General features: G+C 36.7%; 1 protein-coding gene across 1 annotated transcript in view; it reads right to left on the reverse strand.

The window, feature by feature from the left end:
- The window catches only part of RIT2 (Ras like without CAAX 2), a 172,498-nt gene that overhangs the window by 28,207 nt on the left and 124,468 nt on the right, over positions 1-19,823 (reverse strand). The gene's annotated exons all lie outside the window — the stretch shown is intronic.

Below are 19,823 nucleotides of genomic sequence, written 5' to 3' on the forward strand. Positions count from 1 at the left end.
ACTGTTTAATGTTTATTTAAGTACTTATGAAGTACCTGCTACCATATAAGCTAGTTATGAAAAAAACCCCAAAAAGTTATAAATTATTTTTAGAACATGGTGTATAGTGTATTCAGTTGTCAAATTAAGCAAAAGAGAATATGTTTCTCTTGTAAAAAAACCCAAAAAAAACACAAACAAAACCAACCAACCTAACAAAAAAAAGTGTCTTGGTCAGTGTCCAAATACATGAATGTTTAGCTGTTTAAACTATATTTTTTTAATAATTATTTCCCTCCCTCTATATTTTCTGTGCACCTTACAGCCTTTCTGTGTCTTATACTGTACCAGTTTTTCTACCCTGTGAAAACTGTTTCTGTTTTCTGATGTTTTCCACTTACTATTGGCTACGACCAATCACATTATTCAGTGTAATTTAAGTGTTTGATGCACATAGCTCGTCCTCTACTTCTCTGCTTGCAAACACATCCCAAGCAGAGTCATCATTTGTCATTGTACACCAGCAATCTGCAGCCATCAATTTGCAAGGCAAGTTTGTTCCTGAATTGTTTATCTCACCAATTACATGTTTTGAATTCAAGGAGGGCAATTTCTAACCTGCAGGAAAGAAACTGAGTGCCAGGAGGAAAAGTTCTGAGGTCCTTGGGCTAGGAATCTGTATTCCAGGTCTCTCTCTGGGATAAAAGAAATTTTTGCTGTTACTATTCTTCTATTCTTCTAATACTTCTTCATCAAAATGGCAGACTGAATTAATAATTTTTCACTGAATCTTGCTTGACATAAATTATCAGTGATTTTTATTTTAACAGTGTCAAGAAAATTACCAAAAAATTAATAGTACCTGTTTTTTTGCCTTTCTATTGACTAAATGTAGGAAAATAAAACTTTCTATCCTTTGAACAGTTATTTTTCCTCTTTGATCTTAAGAGAATAACCATTTAAAATCAACATCTTAAAAGCTTTTAATGGCTGAAACTGGAATTTGAATTCCTGAACTGAAAAAGCATTCACCAGGAGTTCACCACATTGCTATTAGTTTCTTATAAAGAAAATCTGTCTGGGAAACACTTAGATATTTATTTAGAAATAGTTATTTCCAAGTAGTGATATAACACTCTGTTTTGCTTTCTCTTCCTTCTTTAAGGACACACTGTGAGAAGCAAATATCTACCAAAACAAGCAAACAAATCAGTAAATAAAATCTCCTGGGGGAAAAAAATGCAAACAAACCAAGATGCATCACCTTATCAAAATGTCTAAAACTTGAAATTGCTTTTAAACCTATTTCAGTAAAACAATTCACAGTATTGTTTTGTTGAAGAACTCAAGGTCAACCTTGAACATATGAAGTCATGAGGTTGCTGCGTACATTAATTACCCTTTAAAACAAACTTGTCCCATAGCTTCAATTAAGACTTACTGCCATGAATATTTTAAAGTCACATTATTCAGGAATTATTTTTCATGATGGGATTCTTCTGATCAAACATTTATTTAATAGCGAACTAAACATTAGAAGGTTCTATGTGCAATAAGAGAGGGGAAATAAGCCCTTTTAGGATGGGTTTGATCCCATCATAAAATACTTGTCCAAATCAGTTAAAGAAGTAAATTTGCAATACTATCCTTTTCTCTTTTTTTTTTTTTGCCAGAAAAATACTTTAAAAAATCCACCTCGACCTTTTATGTCTCCAAGTTACAAGTTAGATGATTTTCAACCCTTGGTTGTACAGAAATCTTGGTCATTTATCTCAGTGAAATGGGGTGATTGCTCATGCCTCTGGAAGCAGATTTAAACCATCACCCCAATTTTCCCTTCTTCATTGTACAGTATTATCCTTTATGGCACTGCTTTGAACTGCAGGTCATAACCTTGTTCATGTCCTCTGATTTTTCATTTATTTTCTTAAAAATATTAAATAACTAACATTTCCAAAATATTAGAAATCTTCCTTCTGTATACAGGGAAGGTACATTTTGGCATGAAACCTGCGGTGCAAATAAATACATTGATGTACGCATGTAGATCAGAACATGCAGAAGCAAATTCATTCTCTGATTTTCTGTGTTCTATATAATACTGTAGATAAAAACAACATGTATTTGATGGTCACACACATGTGCACAGACTTATATATATATTTATTTTTTCTCTACATTGTTTTTATATAAAGGCACTTAGAAGAACAATCAGATGTGTCTTGACAGGGGGGGAAAAAAAGGAGAATTTAGTTTTACAATGCTATTAGCTTCTCTGATGAACTTCTAAAGTAATCTAGGAAAGACATGTTCATTAGAGTCTCATTACTTGGCTGGATAATTGCTGTTCGTATCAGAAACACAAATCACAAGAAGGGCTTATTAAAACAACCTATTAAAATCAGACAGACAGACTGCTCTGCAGTATCTGCCACAAAGTCAGGTAAGTAGTCCCAAGGAAATTGCAAAATTGGAAAGTCTTGTTAAGGGTATTTTGTTGCCTTTCTGCTTTTAAGAATAGAGCTTTTTCTTCCCCTACTATTGTCTGTTTACGAATAACTTATCCCATCTAGTGTGCAGTGAGTCAAAAAATAGGATATCTATCATTTTCTACAGCAGATAATTTCATACACTAATAGACTTTGGTGCTAGGAACTTTCTTCATGCTGCTTAATCCTTATTTTTCTTTGTTTCATCCTCTCACTTATTAACTCCTTTTACTCTTATCTATCTGCCTGCTTTAAGTGATCATCCATTGTCACAGCTGGTCACTGCACATCACCTCTCCTTCTGCAGACCTAACCTTCTCTCTGTCCTTATCCTCTTAACAGGTTCATATTTAACAAATATAGTTCTGATCCAACAAAGCAGATAAACGCTGATAAATGTTAAGGCATGCTCTTTATACTCCTTAATAGTAGGGTAATGTTATGTATTGCATTATTTAGTTCTATATATCTATAAATTAATTATATTTAATAACTAAAGGACATAATTTTTTCTGCCTCTCATCATTAAAGTAATTAAAGGTGTCAGTAAGCACACAGTGCCAATGACCCTCCCATCCAGTATTCCCCAGCACCACCCCAACATTTTAGTGGGTGAAGAAGAGACCTGGCACATGTGAAATCAAATTTTTAACTCAAAAATCCACAACATCTGCCCAGAAAATACCAGAGGGACATTCCCTTGGGGTTTTTTTTTTTTGTTTTTTTTTTTTTTTCTTCACAGGTTTAGTGCATCATGGCAACATTTATCAGCAATGTAATGATTTTGCAGTCAAACTTATAAATATGCCACTGTTGACAGCTTTTAAATGTTTCATCAGTTACATACTAAGATGATGTGGAAGGACACATTTGGTAAATATTTGATGAATGTCATCAAGGGCAGAGTTACACTTCAAAGAGTTTCAAAATCAGTAAAAGAAAGTTGTGGAATGTTTTTTTTTTCCCAGCCACCAATCTTCTACTGTATAAAAGGTAATAATGGGTACCCAAGGAAATATTTACAAAGACAGTTGTACATTACTAAATTCATGCTCTTATGTCAGGAAGGAAAATGATGTTATTTTAATCTCACTGGGAACTTTATTGACATCTAAAATGACTGAGGTAATAAATATTCTTCATAATCTCTTGATAAGAGTTTTTTGTGGCATTAGTTTATCATAAGACTGCAGGCAGAATTTTACTAATAAACTTTTTCTGTCCTGATAAAAAGTAGTAAAAATAAGAGAAATTTGAACTTTCTTTTTAATTTAAAATGAACTTTTTTTTCCTCTGCAGCAGACAAGTCTTTGTTATTTAAATAAGAGACCTTGTTACTTGTTAACAGTCATTATTTGTAGGTAAAAAATATTTTAAAAATAACTATCACAGGTTACAATCACATCAATAAAAATAAAAATTGAGTAGATGCAGTTAATGAAGAATAAGCTTAAAATCCTCAACATGAGATCAATAAAATTAATTAACATATACAAAGTTTAATCCTTATACTATGGCTCATATTCAGGTCCACTTAAGCTTGTGTTCCCTTTTTCTACAGTGTTATCAATTATGTTTGATTTTAAGTATGTAATATGAAGAATTTTACAGTGCACATTCTTATGTAAAAATCAATAAAATGCTAATGTCTCATATGTCCACTTTTGTATATAATTATATACCATATTGTCCATGACGTCTTAATTCTGCCCATTCAGCCTCATCATCCAGATCAGTAACACTTTCTCAGCTGAATAACTAAAACTTTCTTACCTTCTACTTTGTTAACCATATTTGACAAGGTTGTTGGAGACTTCTACCTTTTGGAGAGCCAGCTCTACCAGTGAGGAGAAGTAGCACCAAAATATTCTATAGCAGTCCCAGGCTCTGCTGAGGATCTGAAGTTCTTTGTACTGCCAGCTGGGCCCATAACTGATATGGAAAGACACTTGAAAAGTAACACAGCAAAAGAGACCCAAAATGTTAAAAGGGAAGAATGCCCTGTGACAATGCAAGACCTCTCCCTGGATGTACCTTTGTGCCTTATGAAAAAAGGTCATTTGGACTCTAAATCTGGCTGCCAAGAGATAAAAAAAAAATGTTATTTGCAAGCTCTTGTTCAGTAGGTAGTGTTAAATTTCACCACACATGGTATTTTGCAATAATTATTTGACTAACTCGAGCAGCTACTGTATATAGTGCCCATGGCTGAAATTAAAAAGAGACAAATTGAAATGAAAAGCTGAGTCTTAGCCAAAGCTGAAGGAATGCTGCTGATACCATCTGCTAGTACAGCCCACAGGAACCAGGAAACCACAGAATTAGCTTTATGTGAGGAATTATGTTTCATCTGCTTTTTAGAGAAGATTAACAGGAGCCTGTTGTCCAATTGCAATATCAGTACCCATTTAATATAATTTCTGATTTTCCTAGGAATGATTTTTAAATCTCAGTTGAGAAGTATAAACGTTTTTTTCCAAATGACACAACTCTTGCTGCATTGAAAACCTAGAGGAGAGCAGTTGTCCTGTAAATTTTTTAAATTTTTAGAAGTGCTATTAAAGATCCAGTCCTAGGAAACCAAAAATTATTAAAACCTTAAGAACCATTATATGTGAGAATTAAGGTGCTATAATTTTAGAGGATTTTTTTTATTGTTGTTTCTTTATTTTTATTCAAGTCCAAATTATTTCTTCAAATATGAGGTTCACTGTTACACTAAACATACAGAAGACGATTAAAATATTTTTGGTAGACTGTGGTGAAGCAAGACAAAAAAACCCCACAGACTTTTAGAATAAATAGATTCCTTATAGAATAGATTCCAATAGAATTCCTAGATTGAAATAGATTCCTTATGATTGAAAAAGACTTCTAATATCATTGAATTTATCACTACCAACACCTGTTCCTAACTGTAACATCTACACATCTTTAAAATCTCCCCAAGGATGGAGACTCCACGATTGCTCTGGACAGCCTCTTCCAATGACTGACAGCCCTTTCAGTGGAGAAATATTTCCTAAGATACAATCTAAACCTCCTTTGATGTGACTTTAAACCACCCCTCCTTGTCCTTCTGCCTCTCCTCCTGTCCCTGTTCCCTGGGAGCACAGCCCGACCCCCCCGGCTGTCCCCTCCTGTCAGGAGCTGTGCAGAGCCACAGAGGCCCCCCTGAGCCTCCTTTTCTCCAGGCTCAGCCCCTTCCCAGCTCCCTCAGCCTCTCCTGGGGCTCCAGCCCCTTCCCAGCCCCGTTCCCTGCCCTGGACACGCTCCAGCCCCTCACTGTCTCTCTTGTCCTGAGGGCCCAGAGCTGTCCCAGCCCTGGAGGTGCCTCAGCAGGGCCAGCACAGGGACGGGCCCTGCCCTGGGGCTGTGTCACAGCCTGGCTGGGACAGCCCAGGGGCCATCGGCCTCTTGCCCCCCTGGCACCCTGGGCTCGTGTCAGCCCTGGCACCAGCACCCCCAGGGCCTTTCCCAAAGGGCCCTTTCCAGCCCCTCTGCCCAGCCTGGAGCTGCCAGGGTTGGGTGACCCAAGGGCAGGACCCAGCACTTCTCCTTGGAGCCCCTCACAGCATTGGCCTCAAGCCATGGATCCAGCCTGTCCAGACCCCTCTGCAGAGCCCTCCTGCCCTCCAGCAGATCCACACTCCCACCCAGCTTGGTGTCATGTGCAAAGTGATGGAGGGTGCACTCAATGCCCTCGTCCAGATCATAAACAAAGACATTAAACCAGACCATCTCCAGTACTGAGCCTTGGATGACACCACAGGAAGCAGCCAACAACTGAATTAAATTCTGCTCACCACCACTTCTTGGCTTTGACCATCCAGACAATTTTTCGTGGCACAGCTCTGAGACTTGGGGGCTCAGATGTGTCAGCCCAGGCCTGCTGCAGAGAGAGTAATAGTGTTCTGTGCAAGAATATAAAAATTCCTCCAGTGATTTTGGAGACCAGCAGAACATTAATATGAAATGGATGCAATATAAAAAGAATGGGAATAGCTCTAGCCATACCTATGAAACAAGCAGAGGGGGTGACTGGAAAAGATTTTTTTACTACTTTTATTATGGAAAATGTAAAATGAACTGTACATGGGCAGAACATTTCCAGTTAAATGTTGGATGTTGAACCTGAACCCCAGACTCTTGTAGTGTGTCTCTGATGGCTCTGCAATTTGAAGTGGGGCCTGAATTATGAGCAAAGCTGGATATTGTCCTTGGCCTTAACAGCTGCAGAAAATCTTCTACATAGTTCAGCTCCAGAAACTCAAAGGGAGTAAGGGTGGTTTATAACATTTATCGCTGAGATTTATGTTTTCCTAACTGTGTTAATATCATGTGCTTACCCAAAAAAGCAACTGACACAAGGTAAAGTGTGAGCTATGCTTTTTATATCAGCCGTTGCCAGATGCTGGTTTCTCAGCTAAATGAGAGTCCCTGCTAGCTCCACAGTCAGTTTTGCTAACTGCAGTAGCTCTATGGGTGCACTTTTCTTCCAGAGAAAGGCCCTAAAGCTTGTTTTGGTATTCCCTTGTTTTGTGCTTTTTGTTTTGCTTTCTCTTCAAAATTAATTTTTTTATTTAAAGGCAACTGTACTTCTTTGTGTGTGTGTGGAGGGGCAAGCCTTTTAAAAACCATCTTTTGGGGTGTTTCCCCTCAGGGAATGCCCTAAGCCATTACAGACTGTAGGATAAAGAAACTTTTTTGTTATTCATCTGGATGTGGAAATCCCATTGGTGTTTGTATGGAGCAAAATAAGTTTTCAGCAAAGAACAGTCATGATTTGCAGAATCACATTCTACTTTTCTAATAAATTTGCACATAGAAACCCATCAGGAGTTAATAAATTATTTGCACAAGGTCTGCATTCCCATTTCACTATATTTTAGAGAAAAACAGTACAGGTACTAAATAAGAAAACTTTCACCAAAGGAAATGAGATCTAAAATAAGTTGTTGTGTCAAGACTAGGATAAATTCAGGGCTCCAATAAAGTCAGTTGCCAAATTTTGTAAATTATGGATTAACTAGCATGGCAGATCTTTTTTGTATGCTTATCCTCAGTGTGAAAAGACCTCTAGCAGTAAGAGACAGGTTCCTGACTTTCATGCTGTATAAAGAGGCCTGCAATTTCAGCAATTATTAAACCTGCAATTCATCACTTATGAAAAAAAAAGTTGCCAGTGATTTTTTTCTCACTTCTCAGAGTCTGGTCAAGATATTGATCTTACCTACAAAAGATTTTTACCTAATGTACAACCTGTAAGATTAATATCTTTGTGCTCTTTTACGGACAATACACAGTTTTCAGTTTATTTATTACCAGAGTATGCACCACAATGACTAAGAATATTGCTGAAACAATATTACTGTACTGTAAATTATTTCTGAAGTACCCAGTTCCTGGATTTCCATTACACAATGAAACTATTTACAATGCCAATTACTGACACTATGGCATCTTATTTCAGATTATGTTAAATACAGGAAATTTAACTCTGAGTGTTACTCCCTTGTCTGGCAACCTAATTGACATTGTAGCTAGAAAAAAACCTATTTCTCTTCCCTTTGAACATATTCTAGAAACTGCATAAAATTATATAACAATCAAAGTATTAAACAGGGAGATAATAACTGACATTTTAGCTCCACTAATGCATAGTTATAAATCAGATCATTTTATATCTCAGCAGATTTATTAATCTGAAAGAAATAACTTGAAGCAGTGGGATTTTAATAATGATATTCATATTAAATTACTTTCTGAGCCTGACCTCATCCTAACACTGCTCTAAATATTTTTTAATGTTTTTAATAAGGTAGAAAACTACACAAGAAAAATAAACAAACAAAAAAAAGAACACAAACCAAAAAAACCCAAACCAAAAAAACCAACAACAACCACAAAAAAACCCAAAAAAATTTAAAAAACCCCAAAAATAAAACCAAAAACAAAACAAAAAAACCCCAAAAAACAAAACCAAAAAAACCCAAAAAAAACCCAAACAAACAAACAAACAAAAAAAACCAAAACAAAAACAAAACCAACAAAACAAAACAAAACAAAACAAAACAAAAAAAAAACACCAAAAACCTGAAGAGCATCATGTAACCACAGGGTTGCAATTTTTTATGAATAAGGCACACAGTTGTTTCAGCAGGCTGTCTGTGCTACTTTAAGCCCATTCAATACTTGGAACAGGAACTTCTCATCACACTGTGCAAATACCAGGTGTGGAAGATGGGTTCAGTTTAAGACAGTGGGACTCTTTTCACTGATTTCAGTGGCATTGGGATTTCTCCCCATGAATTCAGCTTTTAGTGTCTTCTTGTTTTGACTTCACATACAGCCCAGAGCAAGGGTTGATTTATGAGTAGCATTTAGACAGCAGTAGCCTGTGGAAGTATCATTACACATCTAAATCAAAGCATCTTTTCTGTTTCTTCCTTGCTTTAAGGGGTTGTAATTTGCTGGTCATCTACAACAATATTAAATTGTTTTACCCATCCTGCATATACACTGAGAGATTCAAGTTCTTTACACAGAGTAGTGGAGATATAGGTTTGTTTGAAATTTACTTCCAGCCTGTTCCTCATATGAGCCATTTTGCTCTCTGGGAAAGGAATAAGCAAGCTCTACTTGCTTTATGTAATAGATACTGAAAAGAAATTTCTGTTGTTTCTTATGTTATGCCCAACTTAAAACTGAAAGACATTTTGTCTTTTTTTTTTTTTATTTTTAATTTTGTTTGTTTGTTTGTTTTAGGGGTTTTTTTGGTTTTTTTTTTTTTTTTTTTTTCACTCCTAAAGATTTTGGTGTTTCTCAGAGGCTCTTTTTAACCCATTTTTCTTCTTCCTGGGTATTTTTCCCAGGATCAGAGAAGTTATGGAAGATAATTTTATTTCTAATCAATCTGGGCTTAAAGGATCACAACAAATTTAGGATCATTACAAATGTCTCAGTTTACATTTTCTCCAAATGGTCTTGCTGAAAGAGCTAACTGAAATCCCTAAAACTGAAACTATAGGACTGTAAAATACTGCATCTGGGTTTTGAGTTTTGCTGTATTTTCTCTCAATATGTTTCTTGGCCAAACATTCAGCCTATAGATACTAGTTTTAAAGACCTCTTTGCTTCACTTGAATTCCCCCAAAAATATATAGAATAAATACAATATCTTCAAAGTTAAATAAAGAATTTGGAAAAAAAATTCCAGGATCAATCTCTCTTTCTCCTACTGTAAAATAATTTCCAGAATTTAAAATGCAATGTTTTTTTCAACAGTTTGGCTACATTTATATAATTTCAGGGAAAAAAAAAACAAAAACAAAAACAAAAAACCAACAATAAAAACCAAAACCAAAACAAAAACAAAGAAAGCAAACAGGACTGGCCTTTCATTAGATATAGGAAAAACTTCCCAAGAATGAATGAAAAACATGTGAAAACTTTAGAATTACTTTTATTTTTGTGGATCTGGTAGTAACTGTTGCTTCCATTTTAAATTAATATAAAAGCTCTATAAAATATGGGAATTGCTTCAAAGGGAATTGAAATTCTTCCCCAAAAGATTTCCTTTTACTTGATACACTCTTTAAGAAGAAACATTTCCAGTTTCAACATGCTGAGTTCCTAATTTAGAGACTGAATCTAAGGTAGGTAAATAGGATCAATAACGCCTATCATGACTCACAAACACGTGATGAAATCTGTCCTATTTTAATCATTTTGCATCTGAAATATTTCCAGTCTCAAGGAGTCATGGCATCAGTAAATATATAATCTACATTCATGTCTTCTCTTTAACAGTGTAACAGCCAAAGCCACACTGAAGATAAATATTTTATTCAATTTGGAAGTGAGGTATCTTCTTTTAATCTTATATTTATTGAATACAGTGTCTTAAAGGGAGAAGAATGGAAGGTGTAATTTGAAGCCAGTGCTGGAGTCACCTGAGCAGTGTTCAGTACAGGGGCAGACAGGAGAGCAGATGCTCTTGGGGAATGATGTGGAACTTCAAACACTGGGATGTCTCCAAGGCAGTGCACTCCAAACTGACCTGATATTCCACAGGTCTTGTTTCAACAGCATGGTTTTATTGCATGTTTTGGTATGTGGGACTACACTGACAGTCAGGTCCTTCGGTGTTCTATGAGGGCATCAAAAAGAGCTAAAAAGGAATAAATTTCCTTCTTTTTTGTCTCCTGTGTGCATTCTGAGGGTGTTACAGAAATGATCCTTCCATGGTGGATGAGAAGTGTCTCAACATGGATTAAAATCCTAACATCAACATTTATTTAAAAGAGAAACCAAACAGCTTCAAGCTTGCATATACATTTCTAGTCATAGAAATAAATACCTGCTATTCTTTGAAGAGCTCTTTCGGCTGGGAATAAATCTTGCTGGATGAAATTTTTTTATAAGTGCTGAAGCATTTAATGCTGAAGAATTTGGATTGCTTTGACATTCTTACAAATATTAACCATGGCCAAAAAACATGGCCACAATCCAAATGAAATAAATTACATTTTAGTCATACCTTTTCATTTGGATATAACACTGTACTCCATGGCAATGACAATAACATTGTCAATGCCATATGACAGCTATCTTATAAGACTGCATATGTTCTTTTCCTGATACATTAAAAATTCTCACTGGGTTTTGTCCTCTTCCTATCTGACTAGGACAAAAAAAAAAAAAAAAAAAAAAAAAGAAAAAAAAAAAAAGAAAAAAATAAATTATTTGTTATTGCACTCTAAAATAAAATATTAAAAAAGGGTTCTTAAAGACAGGAAATTACCATAAATTTTCAAGAAAATCTACTTTGTATATTGAAATTCTGTCATATTTTTACTTCTAACATTTTCTAGGAAAGTAGGAAAAGGTAGGAAAGGTATATGTTTGATGCTTTACTTGTTTAGGTATGCAGCTGTGTATTGAAGAGCTGGTAACTTATGCCATATTGGATGCAGTACTTATGAAAAAACAATCTTGACATGTTTGACATAAATTAATCATATAAAAGGCATCACTGCTAAACTGTCTGAACATAAAACAAAGTTCACTTAATATTGCTGAATGAGCTGATGAGGTGAAAGTCTTCTAGGTGACCTTATTCCATCAGTAAATGCAACTAGGGAGAGATCAGGCAAGATGCAATATACCTTTCAGATCAGCAGAGTTTAATGAACCCAAAACAAGGTCTGGTGCTTCATTTTGGGCAAGATGTAGTGGCTTTAAACTCGGAGGGAATAGGTGCAAACGATAAGCAAGAAATTCTCCTTTCTGAGGGTGCTGAGGCCCTGGCACAGGTTGCCCAAAGCAGCTGTGGCTGCCTCATCCCTGGGGCTCTTCAAGGCCAGGTTGGACAGGGTTTGGATATGTGAAGGTGAACCTGGGATAGGTGAAGGTGACCCTGCACATGGCAGGGGTAGGAATAAGGTGGTCTTGAAGCTCTCTTCCAACCATTCAATGACTCAATTCAAAAGTTCTTGTAAATCAATGGCAGTTCTTGAGTTCTGGCCACGTGGGATTTTTCACACTCTTTAGTACTTAACAACATGAATAGTTATTATAGTTAAGTCTGTATTGATATATTTACTAAACAAAATCTATATCTTTGGATGGGTGACCAGGATAATCTGATAGAATGTCTTAAAAGGAACAGAGATCAATTTCACACCTGCAGCAAGAGACTTTATGAAAGGCTGCCTGAATAAGTTCAGGATCATAAGCGTGCATAAGAATACCTTGGAAATTGAATGATATCTTTTAAGTCTGTCCACCTGGAAATTCAGAACTAATTCTTGACTCCTTCTCTAGGTTCCTTTTACACTTATGGGAAGAGCTAGATACAGCAGGGCTATGTGCACCACCTGTTGCTACTTTTAGAATCTGTAATTTTGGAATTGTTGGGTTATTCTCTGAGAGTGTTTGTCTCTATTGATTGCAGAAAGGATCTTCAAACAAAAGATTTGCTTAGAAACTTATTTTTAAGCCTTCTTAAATGTTGTAGCAGCATGAATTCCAATTTGGGTGTTATAGTATTGCTTTCCTGATAAGACAGAACTGTAAGATAATTTAAGATGCTGTAAAATGATGGAGTGAAAATCCATTTTTCAAGGGCCCAGAGAACAGGTCATCTGACTTTTTTCAAAACCACTTAGAGTGCTGAGTCACATTTTGCTTTCTATCTCTGCCCGAATCCTAGGAGAAGTTTCTATCTGCTGACCTCAGCCACATTGGCCCCTTTTGAAAATTTCTGCAGCTAGGAAATCAGCTGGAATCATATTTAAGCAAAATCACTCAAAAAATTGGAGAGTATTTTCAGAGGATTAAAATCTGTTTTCTTTTATAGGAGATATTTCCTTTTCTTTAGTAACTTTCTTAATGTGTTTATTAATTTATGTCTCCTTTCTATATTTTGTAGCCTACATTCTAAAGTGTCTGCTTCCTATTTTTTTTGTTGTTTGTTTTGTTTTGTTTTGTTTTGAGGGTTAATCTCTGTAACTAGAGCTCTGAAACTAAATGTAAGTAACAGCAACTGACTGTTGGATAGAATGAAAAATCCTGATTTTACCACGCCACATTGAACAATGTGTTACCTCTGGCCCATGTATTTAGCACCAGAAATCACTTTATTTTTTGCAAAATATCCCACAGGCATATTTAGTTTTCACATGAAGCTGTTACATAACAGCAGACAAGGCATATTCAGATAGCTAATGAAAGGACTCATACACTAATTTTGTTCTTTCTTTGCAATAGTTCTGGTCCAGGAAACATGTAGCTGTGGGCAAAATTTTGAGCTAATGTGCTCTTCAAAGAGGAATTGGGCTGTTTTTTACCAGTTAAAATTGTCTGTCCATGTCTGACTCTATACCTACCCTCCCAGGGGATCAGGGAAGTGGCTCCTCATGTATAGATGTTTCACGGTAGAACTTACTTAAGACGGGCAACTCAAAAGGCAGAGGTTAATCTTAAGACTAGAATAACCTAGTTATCCTAGAGACCTGTGTGAATCTCTAATGCACCTTGATTTTTTCTTTTTTCTCTTTTTCTTTCTTTTTTTTTTTTAACTTTATTTTGTACATAGTAGCAGGAATAAATACTTTAAGGGATTTTCAGAGTTTTTATAAAAAAGAGTACGACACTTTGCCCTTCCTCAAGAAACACATTCTCATATGATTTGTCATGTCCAAAAGATTCACAAAAGGCATGGCATGGCCTTAAAGGACAAATCAGAAAGGACTCAGTTTGACTGATAGGAGGAAAGCAGCTTTTGTTGGCCTGACCCATGTCAAGTGTGGACAATGAGCCAATGTAAAGGTCAGTGTGAACAACAGCCACAGGGAATTCCAGCCTTCCAAAGACAAAGCACTACAGCCAGTAGTCCTGATGTCTGGACAGCCTGAAATGAATGAAATGCTTTATGAAACCATTTTATACTTAGCAAAGACTCAAGAGAAAACATATTTCAATATATTTTCTGCAATTTTTTTTTTTTTTTTTTTGTTGCTGTTTGCATCACTTGTGGCACTTTAGGTCAAAATATCCTTACTGATAAAATTATGTGCTTACTTCATTTCTGTGTGTAAGTGACATATCTACAATGATCCTAATTCACAGAGAAGGATTCAGTGCTCCCAGAAACGTGTCCCAACTGCTTAGTCACTCTTTAAGCCACCTATAATGCTGTTCTGAACTGCCTAGAGGAGGAGACAACTAGAAATAATTTTCTGTGGAATGTGTGAACCTATTCATAGCAGAGAGTTAGGTGAAAGACAATCCAAATATTTATTTTTAATTGTTTCATATGAATGAAAAAAAATAGTTTGGGGAAATTCAGGCAGTTTTAGTTATCTTTCAGATATCTGCGTGCCATGAAATGTAAATATCCTTTGTATGTGAGGTCACAAAAATTCACTTTAACAAAGAAATCTATAAAAAGCAAAATAATCTCTGATTAGATTTCTTGCCTCCAATATTGCCAAAGAATCACAGAATGAACTAGGTTGGGTAAGACTTTTTGAAATCAAGTCAAACCTATGACGCAGAACCTCCTCATCAACTAAACCATGGCACCAAGTGCCACATTCCAGGCTTTGGAAAAGACATCCAGGGATGGTGACTCCACCACCTCCCTGGGCAGATGATACCATTGTCCAATCACTCTTTCAGTGAAGAATTTTTTCGTGATGTCCAACTTAATCTTCCCTTGGTGCAGCTTAAGACTGTGTCCTCAGGTTCTGTCAGTTGTTGCCTGGTGAAAGAGACCAACCCCACCTGACTACAACCACCTTTCAGCAAGTTGTAGAGAGAGATAAGGTCACCCCTGAGTCTCTTTTTCTCCAGGCTGAGCACCCCCAGCTCCCTCAGTCATTCCTCACAGGGTTTGTTCCCATCCCCTCTCCAACCTTATTGCCTTCTCTGGATGCACTCAAGCATCTCAACGTCCTTCCCAAACTGAGGGCCCAGAACTGGACACAGCACTCGAGGTGTGCCCTCACCAGTGCGGAGTACAGGCAAAGAATGAACTCCTGATACAACAGAATGACTGCTCCTGATACAGGCCAGGTTGCCATCGGCCTTCTTGGCCACCAGGGCACACTGAAAAAAAAAACCCCGAACCAGCAACCCTCCCCACGCCATCCCATCACATTCACATTCTCTGGAAAAATCCCTTCATCCATGGTTTTTCTCCTGGGAAGCTAAGAAACCTCAGAGAAGAAGGAAAACAATTATTATCTCATTTGCTTCTCCTTTGTTTTGCTCATGTGGAATATGTTTGGAGATTGTTTACCCACAGGTGATTGTTTCATTGCTTTCTGGTTCTAGTTGTTTTGATTCATTGGCCAATCAGAGCCAAGCTGTATCAAGACTCTGGAGAGAGTCATCAATTTTCATTATTTTGTAGCATTCTGTAAGTATCGTTTCTATATTCTTTAGTACAGTACAGTACAGTATTCTTTAATATAATATAGTATCTTAAAATAATAAATTAGCCTTCTGAGAACATGGAGTCAGATTCATAATTCCTTCCTTTGTCGGGTCTCCCTGCAAATACAATAACCCCCCTTCCCAAAAAAAACCAAAAAACAAAAAAACAAAAAAACCAAAACAAAAAACCCAACTTTTTTGCACCTAGAGCCAAGTTTATTGCACAAGCAGGATCCCCAGCCCCCACTCCCTGCAGCCCCTGAGCCCAGAGCTGTATGTCACCTATTTTTGTCACAATTCAATGGTTGAATAAACTCTATTACTGCTTATCATAACTTCTGTGGCTGTGTCATCTCAAAGACAAACTTGGTGATGATCAGGTCCCTCCTGTGTTTGGTTCATTGGAAAGTGAATTGGAACATATGACCTCTCCTTGGAAGTACCCAAGATTCAATTTCAGACATAGCAGACAAGTGTAACAAATAATATCCCCATCTCATGATTTAATCTCTAATTATTTGCTTGCAAAGTGCAATAATTCATTGTGGACCCACACTTCAGTAGTAAATTAGTACTCCCACACCTTGTGCTGGCTCAGCTCTTGTGACTATAAGACCAGAATTAAAATTCTGACCCACATCTTCAAATACAGTCCCACCCTACTCCCACTTCAGTAGCTTCTTCAAGAAGGTGAATTTATTATGTATTCTTTTATGAGAGGAGATGTAATCTGAGTTACAGCCAGCCAGTTGTCCCAAAGAGGAGCAAATATCAAAACAATATTTTTGAGTTTGTCATATTTTTTACAATAATTTTCTTTCTTTTCTTTTTGCACTTTAGATTTTACACATAACATGTATGTTGAATTCTTGAAGACCAGCATATAGTAACTGTGGAAATAAATATTCCTGAAAGAACTCACATAGCTGAAGTTTCTTCACAGGTTGTAAACAACTTAAATATTGCATGACATGTAAAAAGGCACAAAAAAGGAAATCAATTCCAAAACTGAAAATGAGAAAAACAAAATCCCAATAAACTAAATTAACAAAAATCAAGAAGGGCAAGTTGGTACTGGTGACCTTAGCTGACCTACATTAGAGGGTAATTACTACCCAATCAATAGTCCTTATGCATAACTACGGACATAAATGGTCAATGGAAAGTGATAAAGGATGGTGATCAATAAACATTACAGTCCAGCATGCAGTTGTCCAAGAAGTGGAGGAAAAGTTATTACTTTTATACTTTGGATTGCCAATATACCAATCAGGATTCATCAAAGTTTGGGATTTGAGCTTTTTCCACCATATACTACATCATCATTCTGTTTTAAATCTTTTCCATAAAACTGACTTCAGTGACCTGATGACAGCATGGCTGCTTAGTGATCACCTTCATTGCAATTCCATGTTATTGGCCTCTGAACTGCCCACATTCCTGAGGAATATCTACAAATATTGTCTGGGTGCTTGTGAAAATAGACATGCTCCTGTAAGCAGCTTTGAGATCAGAGTCAAATCAAAATGTTTCTTTGCCAGGGCAACAAAAAAGAAAGAAGCAAGCCCTTGAGCTTTAGATCCTTTGTTGAGATGCTGAAACTCCTGTTGATAGATGATATACAATTTCAGATGTCTAAAACAAACTACAGTAAAATACCTGAAGAAGGAAATTTTTTTAATGGAATCCAAGCAATCTTGAATCTGGCCCTTGATGAAGACCCAAGGGTGCAAAATAAGTTAATATTTCTCCCTTATCACTGCTAGTGAATCAGTAATGAGCAGTCATTTGGATTTGCACATAATATTTCAGAAAGTTTTCCTGATTTTTAATTTTTGCAGTCTAATTTAGATTCACTGAGAGACAGCAGTCAGTCAGCTATGTAATATGAAACATAATTTACCACAGCTTTACACATACGCACTCCTCCTCCTACAGTCTAAGAACGCTGACGAAAATTATCCCCAGGACATGTCTTTTATAGACAGCACACAAACTTTTGCACAGGCAGTGTTTAGCTATTCCTTGTGATCCTGGCTAGGATCCACTCCTAAATGTATGGTTCATCCAAATAAAAAATAGAAACCAAAAGTGTTCACATAAAAGGATTATGATTTTGGCAATTTAGAGCTGGATTAAGAAGCTTTCCCACAGAAATTACAGATTTACTGTTTTAGAAATAAGGCAATCTGGCCTATGGACCTTTCTAAAACCTTCTCATGTACATTGTCTCAAAAGAATCTTAGATGATTTCAGAATAGATACACTGCTTTAAGACAAGAGAATGTACCCCTTTCAATCGCTCAAAAATTAATTTTTAGAAGAATTTTGCCTATTCAAGAAGCCATCACTACAAACAATACTATAAATAAAATTACAATGCTATTGATAATATTTCTTTTAGATCCCATCCCTTTGGATGCCAAGAGCATCCTACCCTGATTCTTTAATTATATTAATAGCATATTCTGTAATCAAATTGGTGACTGTTGACCCACTGGTGTGGTTCCAAGAACTTCAGCAGGACAAGTTGCCTGCTATGGAATAAGCAGTGTTCCAATATCAAACAAAGCTAAATAAATTTACCTTCTTCCTCCCACCTGGTCAGAACAGATGTATTTGGATTTCAGAATATGACAACATTGATGATCAACCCCTCCTTCCCCACCTTTGGCTTTCCCATGATAAATTTTATATAATGAATAGCCAGTTTACATCTGTGGAGCTCAGACTGACACCAGCCTCTGAATAGTTTTACCCTGGGGTAGTGCTGTGATCTCTTCCACCATGACGCACATTGTCTAAATTGCTTGAACATGTTTATGCACAGCTAATGCATTGCGTTGTAAGGAATAATGATTTGGCTACACACAAATCTGCCTTTATGCCTGATTCCATGAAAAATATGTTAGTGCCTTTTGCACATGATTTGTTTGTACCTCAACACAGTGCACAATTGTCAGGCAGAATGGTGAGTGCCTGATAGCATCCTTAGATTTGGACGGTTGTGGCCTTTTATTAAAACACATTAAATTTCCTGTGTGTGCTATTACCTGTCTTGGGATTGATTAAAGAAATTATGGTGTGCTTTCTTGGCTATGGATGTAAGCCTTATTACTGGTGGTTCTCTTTGGAACAACCATATTAATGAAACTGTTTGATCACAAATTACGAACTCCAGTTCTGTGACTTTTACTCAGTAAAACAGAATTTAGTCCTGAAAAGCCAAAAGGACTTCCATGAGCACCCTCGGACAGGGTAGCAACTGAGTTTACTCTCTCCAGAAAAAAAAATGGCAGAGATTTTTGTGAAGGTAACACACATATTTGATGGTAGCTCTAAAAGGAGCATGTTTGCCTGAACCATGGCAATTTTCCTTGATGCCAGTGAACAGACCACTGGGCCTTTTCTTTCCTGGCCTAGCCTCATTCCTCATCTCTCACTGTGAAAGTTCATGCTTCCAGCACTGAAATGGCCTATTCATTCCACAGCATTACATTACAGCACAGCCTCAACTATTCTATTAACTAAAATTAATTTTATATATCCACATAGGCACATATCTCTCTAAATATGTACTACCCGTGTGTGTACGTGTGTGTTTTGTGTTTCAGTAGCAGCTTGCAGATCCTCAGACAAGGAGGTTCTGCATGCTTTTAATGTAGACTTGCCAAGCAGGTAAAGAAGATTTTACCATTCTCCAAGCATTGACAGACTCCTCATCAGTAACAAAGTTCCAGGTGGGGTTTAATGAAGAGCCAAGGCTGTGATCTCCTCCTCCTCCTCCTCTCTACACTGACTGGTGTAGTGTGCTTCTGTTACTCTTCTGTGACTGCAATTTCAGAGGGTCTTCATTTTTACTGGGACAACATTCCTCCCATCTGTCCACTAACTTAGTTATTAGAAACAGGTATTTATAACTTAGATTAAATTGAGATCTTCCATCTAAAGGCCATTAATGATCAAATGTGACAGTACCATAAGAAGGCATTATTTGATAATTCCACGATATGTGACATAAGGAAATGTGTGTTCCTTGAGCATTTATGAAATAAAATCAACCCTCTCTTCCCTACTTTCCACAGATCAAATATCTGTGCCTAGCTGCAGATGAGTGATAGGGGAAAGCTAAAGTATACAGACTATTAAAATGTTCTATCTGCTTTCTTCTATTGCTCTTCCTAATTACTATAATTGGATAGTGTTCTGGGAAGTATCCTGGTAGTAGAAGAAAAAAGGGAGGTGGTAGCCCTCACAACACATAACATTATCTGAAAACTGTCAAATGACAATGTTTCTCTCAAGGAGTAATACTCCCTTTATTTGTTAACATTTTCAATGCAAGGACCAAATGCTTTGTAGAGAAAAATCAGCCTGGAGGACCGAATGCAGGCAAAGTCAAAGCAAACA

This window comes from Onychostruthus taczanowskii, unplaced genomic scaffold (assembly GCF_017590055.1).
Source record: "Onychostruthus taczanowskii isolate IOZ18803 unplaced genomic scaffold, ASM1759005v1 scaffold79, whole genome shotgun sequence".
NCBI classification, from domain to species: domain Eukaryota; kingdom Metazoa; phylum Chordata; class Aves; order Passeriformes; family Passeridae; genus Onychostruthus; species Onychostruthus taczanowskii.